Raw genomic sequence first — 8,191 nt, forward strand, 5'->3', positions numbered from 1 at the left:
ATATTTAATACCACATGCACTAATCCGTCAAGTGAAAAATTCTCAAACGCTTTCTGGGAGTCTAGATATCTGTTGCTGCTATAGTTCGTGTCAATGGCTATTTCCCCTAGAACCTTGAAGTTAATAAGATGTTTTGATGTAATTTGGTTCATAAATCCAATATGATGTGGTTTTATGCATCTTTATGCAATAAATACATCTTTTATATCTTTAACACTTTTGCTACTGGCTTTTTTAGCCATTTCAAGTGGTGCTGAGGCCAAGTTAAAGCCACTGGAATTGAAGAATTAACCTATTTGAATCTCAGTGAGTTCTGGAGAAAATGATTTTTTCCACTATTTAGTTTTAGAGCACAGGTATATAACAGATTCTATGAAGCAGTATGCTTGGTAACATGGTAGCTTAGACCGAAGTTAAATTAAACACAATTTCTTTTTCTCCTTTTTTTTTTTTTTGTTACCTATATGAATTTTTAATCCTTAGCTTGGTATGTTCTTGCACATATATAAAAATATGTATGACCTACACAAAGACAAATGAGGAAAAATGTCACTAAAAAGCAGTAACAGTTGCTTAGAGCTGGAGAGCAAGTGGAATCAGAACCAATAGAGTATACCACGACACTTCAAAAGGACCTTAGCAGGTGAGGAGTGCTAGATATAGTAGATGCAGCTGACAAATAAGAAAGGTAGCCAAAAGTAAGGGTAACTGTTATTGTCGTGTTTGCATGGATGCTTTTTCTTTCTTAAAAATTTTAGATGTGTGGGTGGGTGCTTTTTTTTTTCCTTTTCTTTTTTTTTTTTTTGGTAAGTTTTCTATAATCCAGCCATTCAACAGCCTTAAGAGTCAAGACATCTGCCTTGGAGATGTACTCATGTTTTGACGAGCCTTAAAGCATAGTGATTTTTGACATAATGTTGAAATGAAATCTTTGATGCTTGACAGCTTCTGGCTGCATGGAATGCTCTCTTTTTTTTTCTTTTTTCCCCCTTTTAGCGTGATGTTTACTACACATAATAGGAATCTGCATAATTTTGAAGAACAGTTTTAATTTCCTTTATCCAAAAATCTTTCTGTAAAAGTGATAAATTTATAGGAGTTAATATCATTTTGGTGAAGAATCTTGGCAATTTTAACAGCTGTATATGTATGTGGGTAAAAGTGCAGACTAGGGATAAAAAGCTGTGTGAAGGTTTGCACATGGTAGCAGAAAGATGCCTTCAGATGTAGTGCTGGAACTGACATTATCATCCTAGCATCCCTGACCAGTGCTCGCTGTACATTAGAGAGGAGCTGCAGTTGGAAGCCTGTCAGGCTTCATGGAAACAAAAGCAAATGTCCCACAGAAGCGGTTGCAAATGCTGTTACAGTGCTACTAATGTAAGCTGTAAAGCCAGATGGTATGGCTCATATGGCTCAGGCATACGGGTGAGCAATGCAGGAGTAGTCCCACTGCTGCAGAATTACTGTGGCCATGGAGACTTGAGGGAAGAAGTATGATCATGTAGCATAGGAGTGGACAACTCATGTTGGCAGTAATGGCTGCCATCTCTAATCTGTGGAGCGATCACAGATCCAGTTATGACTGATAGTTTACACTGATGCTATGACAGCCCTTAGGGCAATTTCTGTGCAGCATTTTATTTTGTGTTTATTAAAGGTGGCATCTGCCCAGCTGCTCTTCAACCAGCAATAATCACTTTTCACTCGAGCTGAAGGGAAAGAACAGTGACCTCTGCCTTTATGTGGTGATGGCAGAAACAATAAGAAGCCAATGTCCAAGACTGTGGAAAAGCCAAACACAAACTAAAACCAATGGGATAAGAAATGTCAGAGGGAATGCGTGCCAGTTCAGCAGATTTGCAAGTGTCCATGGATGAGGGACATCAGTGAACAGAAAGTTAAATGAATAAAGAGAAGCAGAGATGGCTACAGGGAAGGTGGAGATGTTTTCAGAGAAGTAGAGATGGCTACGGGGAAGGTGGAGATGTTTTCAGAGCTTAGATGTACAGTACTTAATGGAAGGGCAGACTTAGATTTAAAAAAAATTATATTCACCTTTGGTATTGGTTTTTTTTCTTTTTGTTCAGTAAAACAGGACTTTGTATACATTCTTTCCTCCTCCACATAGAAGCAAGTGAGCAAGGCCCCAACTACTGGCAAACTTTCAGACAGATGGGAAACAAACTTTCCTTAATTTAATCAAGCCTCAGTACCTATGGCAGATTTTTGAATGTGCCCAGGCTTCCTCGCTACTTTTGGGGTCACTCCTGTGAGGTGCTGAAAACTCCGGCCCTAAGCCAGCAGCACGATAGATTGTGTGAGGGCTTTTAAGTGTGCAGATAGCCCCATGACTTCAGTGGGACCATTTACATTCTTAAATTAAACGTGTGCTGAAGTGCTTCACTGCTGCAGGGCCAGAATGCCTGATGCCTTGTAGGACCGAGTCCTTGGAAATCTAATTAATACATTTCAGTGCCAAAATGGGGACAAAGTTCTTTTGAAAGTCTGTCCACTGAGGTAGGTGTCTAAATGTTGAATGCTGAGTTTTCCTGAAAATCTAGCCTTTAAATATCAACCCTGGTAATTTTTACTGATAACAAGTTCAGCAGAAACATGAGGTTAGTATTTTTATTCCAATTCTACACGTCATTTACACATCCTAAGGTGGGGGATGTAATATGAACTAAGTAACACATGGGCTTCTGTAGTTGTTTATTTATTTTGTGGCGTTAGACACACAAATGTAGGTCTGTTCCAAACAATGTAAAATCTAATGTTTAATTAAATTAAAACACTACACATTTCTGAAAATGAAGTTAGTTGCCTTTGATTTTTAAAAACAGTCTTTTCAGAATGTCGCAAAATCAATTTCCAGTAGTAGTCATTGTGATACATCGTGCTTGTTTTCATGCACATAGGGCCTCGGATCTGGTGCTAAACCAGTATTAGCCTTTGCTCTGCTTGCCTTTAGGGAACACTATACTACTAACTGCTACTTTATGGATGTGGCTAAGGCTGTGTTTATCTATGCAAGGTTTACTGGTTGTGTTATGCTTACAAATTTCCATAATTAAGACTGCAACTTCCATAATTACAGCTGCAAATGAGAACTATTTTGCCAGAGCTTATTTTGACTGTTGAATTAATGAAAAAGGTGGGGTTATTTTTGAGGGGTGACACCGCTTCAGTTACATCAGGATTTTTATCAGGCTATCATAATTCTTTCCTACTTTTAACAAAACTATGGCAGTGAAAGTTTCTGTTGTAGGCAAGTCTTCTGTTTTGTTTAGTTTTCTTGAGATTCTAGTTGCTACCTTGTAAAATAACCAGCCATTGAGGACTTACTTGGAAGTTGAATATGAAGCTGCATTTAACTTGACTTTCCTTACATACATACTCAAAATATAAGCATGATGGAATAACTTTATGGCTATTTTATATAAAAAATGAGGAAAACTTAGTATTATGCAGCAAAATCATGATTACAAGCAAGAAGTTTAAACGATTCTTGTTTTTTCTGTATAAAAAAACATTGCCCCATAGTATGAAAGATGTTTATGAACTTTATTCATCAGCAACCTATGATTCGTGGTTTGTTGCTGATTCATGGTTTGTGACAATCTTATACTCACAGAGGTTGACTCAGTGGCATAGGAATTTCTCTAATGCATCAGAAGCAGTTCAGGCTTGCAATTTTGCCACTAACAAGTGTCGTCTTTGGTATGTTCTAGAAAGTTTTCCTCTATTAGTGATGAGTCAAAAATCAAAAAAAGGAGAAGTGATGTCTGAATAAATCCTCAACATAGCACACAGTGTAGTTCAAGATGTTACTACTTGTCAGGCAGAAGAGATCAGGACAAATTCAAAGTTTGTGTCCCGTGGAAGGAAAAAAACCCCACTGTAGTAATATTTAACTTCAAAAAGGGAAAACATATAAAAATGAGAAAGCTTCTTGAAAAGAAATTTGAAAGAGCAGCCAACAGGGTAAAATGATTAAAGACCCTACATTAGAGGCTCAGAGTAAAAGTGTACCACCTATCAAAGAAAAAATTTTAAAAAGAACCTTTTCCTAAAACCAGCTTGGCCAGCAGTACAGCGACAAGATTCTGCTCAGAAGTGCAAATGACAGATCAGCAGGACGAGATGAATTGTGTCCCAGGATTCACAGTGCTGTTGCAGGAGTTCTAGAAGAACTCAAATATGGAATTGTTAAATTATTAGCTACAGTGTGGCATTTATGTTCTAATCAGCCTCATTATTAAAGGAATGAATAATGTTAAAATGTGTTGCCTTCTTATAGAGTAATAACTAGTTAAAGATTAAAAACAGGGGGTAGAAAAAATTATAGGTTTTCATAAAGGGGTGGTCAGTGTGTTCTCCCATAGAGTCTACAGTACAACCTGAACTACTCAACATATTTATAAATAATTTAATAAAAGTTTATGATGAACTACTAAACATAAAGGCATGGGTGGATATAGCTTTTGGGTCAAGCTATCCTTAAACTGCAAGTTGTCAAAACTGGAAGGGTACCATAGAAAAAAGTCTTGTTTTGTTTCTATAGTCTTTCCTTAAGTATCCTGTGCTGTTCACCTTCTGATACGAGGTAGACTTTCAGTCTGACTTTGTTTGGCCAATTTTATATTCTTATGAGCCAAGTGTGCCTATTTTCTTGATTTGTAAGACTACTGAAATGGGGGAAAAAAGTCTGGTAGTTGCAGTGATTGTTTCAGTCTGGAGTCTGTGGAGACTGTGTAGAAGATTTGTTACTTTTACTAATTAATTTACAGAGCTTTTTGTCTGGCAGTGGTTGCTGAACCCTGTCAATTCACTGTTCCACTATTTCTTCTGTCACTCAGAGCTCACCAACTTTGCTTTATTTCAGGTTGATATCTCTAAAATACACTTCTTAGGAAGTTCTTTTCATAGATTAGTTTAGGCCTGAAATAACTAGATGTTTTTTTCACACATCTAGTATTTCCAAGAATTGATCCTGATTTCTTCCTGAGTGAGAGAGACAAATGGGCCTGATATCTTTAAACATTTCCTATCTTCTTACACTTATGTATTTTCCTGAAAAAATCGTGATGAAAATGGCAATTAAAAGCTTGTCTGATGATTCAGTCCGGCAAACCATACATATCTCAAACTCTACAGACATATGCACTATTGATTCCCTATTTAAAAACTGGCCATGTAAATTTAATTTAAAGGTTCTGAGGCCCTGCAGTGTTGCTGAATAAACATCTAATAGTAATATTATGTTTGATACATGAGTGCCAGTGCTAACTTAATTCCACTTCAGGATATCAAGAATCACTGATACCTTCTTCCCAGCTAATTGCTGTGTTTAATTTGTTTGCTGAAGTAACACAATACTTTGGATTATAATAGAGACCAAAGGGTCTCAAACCATTCATTCCCCAGCGCAAGCCAAGAAATGCAGAAGAGGTCCAAACATGTTGAATATCCACCATGAAGACCACCTTGGGTTTTGCCATTTTTTTATAACAATTTGCTGACATGAAAATTGACTGTTATGTACTTCTTTTGAAATCCTACTGTACTATGAATTCTTTAGTTTGCGTGAGGGAAATATCTAATGGTAGCAGACTACTTATTTTGGACAACATAAAATGACCTGCTGTAAGTAAGTATTTTAAATGAAATACTGGCTGAATAATCATGAGATTAATTACAATTCTGAATAATTTTCTACTGTGCCTGCCACTTGGTAGCTAGCAAGAGGAGCAGACATGATGTTCATTTGTGACTCATTTTGTGGTCCATGCATATGGATCCTCTGAATATTAGCAAAGTAAACATTCAAGGTGAGATCTCATCATCCTTTGGCAGTAATTTTAGTGGGTAAAGTCTAATAAGTCCATCTCCTCTGAACAGTATTGCAAAATCTCAGGGTACTGGAACTGTTGAAATTGAACCTGTCTAATATTAAAGATTTCTATTTATTTACCCTAAAGTCAACAGGCGCTAGGCTTTTGCCTTTCTGCTTCCATCTAACTAGGTCAAAACTTTCCGTATATATGAGCTGCCTGATTTTTTTCTTCCTAAACAGAAAAATCTATAACTTCATAAAAAAAACATAACTTAAAGTTTCATTTCTCTGAGGTGTCCTTCAATATCAGTTATCTAATCCTTAGTCGGGAGATTCTCCTTAAAGGAAACTTCAAATTAAGCAAAACATAGTTGCCCCAGATGACCAGAATCTTGGGAAGGTGTATCATGAAACTGCAAGTTCTGCAACTTATTTTTCCTTGCTGACTGTATTTCTTTTCTATTCATAATATATCTACTTTCAAGATTTCTGCTGTAGCTGAAGTAAACAGTAGATATGAAGTAAAAGATAACTCTCTATCACCTCCAGAGAGAAGCCATAATGGCACATATAATCCTTTCAGTAAGCAATGATTTCTTGAGATGATAATTTATGTGAAGTTTGTGTGTGGTGCGTGTATTCAACCAACAGGACTGAGCATTTACAACTTAAGAAGGATATATGCATTTTGCTTACAAGTGCTCAGTGTTTTTCCTTTCTCTTTTGGAAGAATGCACTAAAATCTCCCATTTTCCCAAGTTTTGATACACCAAACATATTCATACCTAATTTCTGTCAATATGAATGCCTAAAGAATTCATTGAAAATGTCTCATTCACTTTGACCCTGAAGGTTTCTCTGGAATTCATCAAGTGGACTGACTATCTGCATTGCCCAGTTGCTTGCAGAAATTTAGCTCACTGTCATCTCTTCAATTCAGCAACCTAGAATGATGCAGCATAACTTTGGGAAACAGCAGCATTAAATTAGAGATGCAAGCTGCAGACTGTAATATTAAAAATGTGTTCTCCTACTGTGGCCTAATTTGCCTTTTTCTTTTTATGCTGATAATGTATCTGAACCCACACTGTGAGCAGTGTGTAATAAGTTTCTAGGCTTTTGGCATCTGTTATGGACAAACTGTGGATTCTTTGCAGCTTCAAACAGCAAATGAAATGAGAAGATCGATGGAATTCCTGCCTACATGTGTGACATGGAAATGTGCCTAAACAAATGTAACTTTGCAGCAGGAGCACTTAAATTGTGTTGAGGCTAAAAAAACAGATCTTGCTTATCACATGAATTAATTAACTGCAAAACATTTCTTTCTCCCGTTGTTACACAAAGTAAAGGGCTGGGGATTTGCATCCTGTAATTCAGCATATAAAACTGCTGTCAGAACCTCTGGCTCAGGAAACCCAGAAACGGCAGGATGCAGGAAGTGTAACCAGGGGAAGGATCACCTCGTGCTTGCCTTGCTCTGATACTTTTCCTTAGGCATCTGCTACTGGCCGCTCTCAGAGCCAGGATATCCAACTAGATAGACCTTTGGTCTGACCCAGCATGGCCACTCTTATGTAAGAATACATGTGATCACGGCTGGTTTTGATCTCCAGCCCCTTCCAGGGCTGGATCACTATTGAGGATGAATGAAACTGTGACTGGAGTTAATTTTAAAACACTGTTATTCAGGTTTGGAGTCATTTCAAGGAATGTTGTGCTGTCCAAAAATATGAAAATCCACTGGATATACAGTCCTACTCAGGAGAGGTAAATTATAGATGTTCACATGTTCTAAAAGGATTTGGAGTAACAAAGAAATTGTTACCTTGTGATTCAGCAACATGAGATACCTTGATGGGTGTTACACTTAACTCTCTACACCCTTCCAGTGTAGCCTGATATGCGTGTGCCTCAGTTTTGCAGTAATAATCTGGAAATAAACATATTTTCTCATTCTCCTTGTCCGTTGTTTTTTTTTTTTTTTTTTAAATAGTACATTCTTTGTAGCACTATCCCTTTGCATTTATGGCTGAAGCACCTAACACGAGGAGTCCCAAGTTTATTTGGGGTCTTTAGATGTTGCTGCTGCAAACATGACCAGTTTTTCTGAGAGGTTATGCAGTCTGTTTGAGATGCACCTTCTCTTTCCACATCATAGACTTTTGTGTAAGGCTGTAAAAGTGTAAGTTAGAGTTTTGCTAGCAATGGAATAAATAATTCATTCTTTTGTTTAAATAATACACCCTCTTTCCTGAATCTCTGTTGTCAGGAAAGTAGGCTTGGCCCTGGATTATTGTCTCTTGGTGACTGTACAAGAAAAGAGGCCTGAATTTGACACTGTCTGTCAAG

General features: G+C 37.2%; 1 long non-coding RNA gene across 1 annotated transcript; it reads left to right on the top strand.

Annotated features, from left to right (window-relative positions):
• Positions 1-5,408: 5,408 nt before the first annotated feature.
• On the top strand, positions 5,409-7,804 carry LOC115339579. Its single transcript, XR_003922769.1, has 2 exons — positions 5,409-5,834; positions 6,692-7,804. It is a non-coding gene; the product is annotated as an uncharacterized LOC115339579 (long non-coding RNA).
• Positions 7,805-8,191: the final 387 nt, after the last annotated feature.

The sequence above is a fragment of the Aquila chrysaetos genome, chromosome 3 (assembly GCF_900496995.4).
Source record: "Aquila chrysaetos chrysaetos chromosome 3, bAquChr1.4, whole genome shotgun sequence".
In the NCBI taxonomy this organism is placed as follows: domain Eukaryota; kingdom Metazoa; phylum Chordata; class Aves; order Accipitriformes; family Accipitridae; genus Aquila; species Aquila chrysaetos.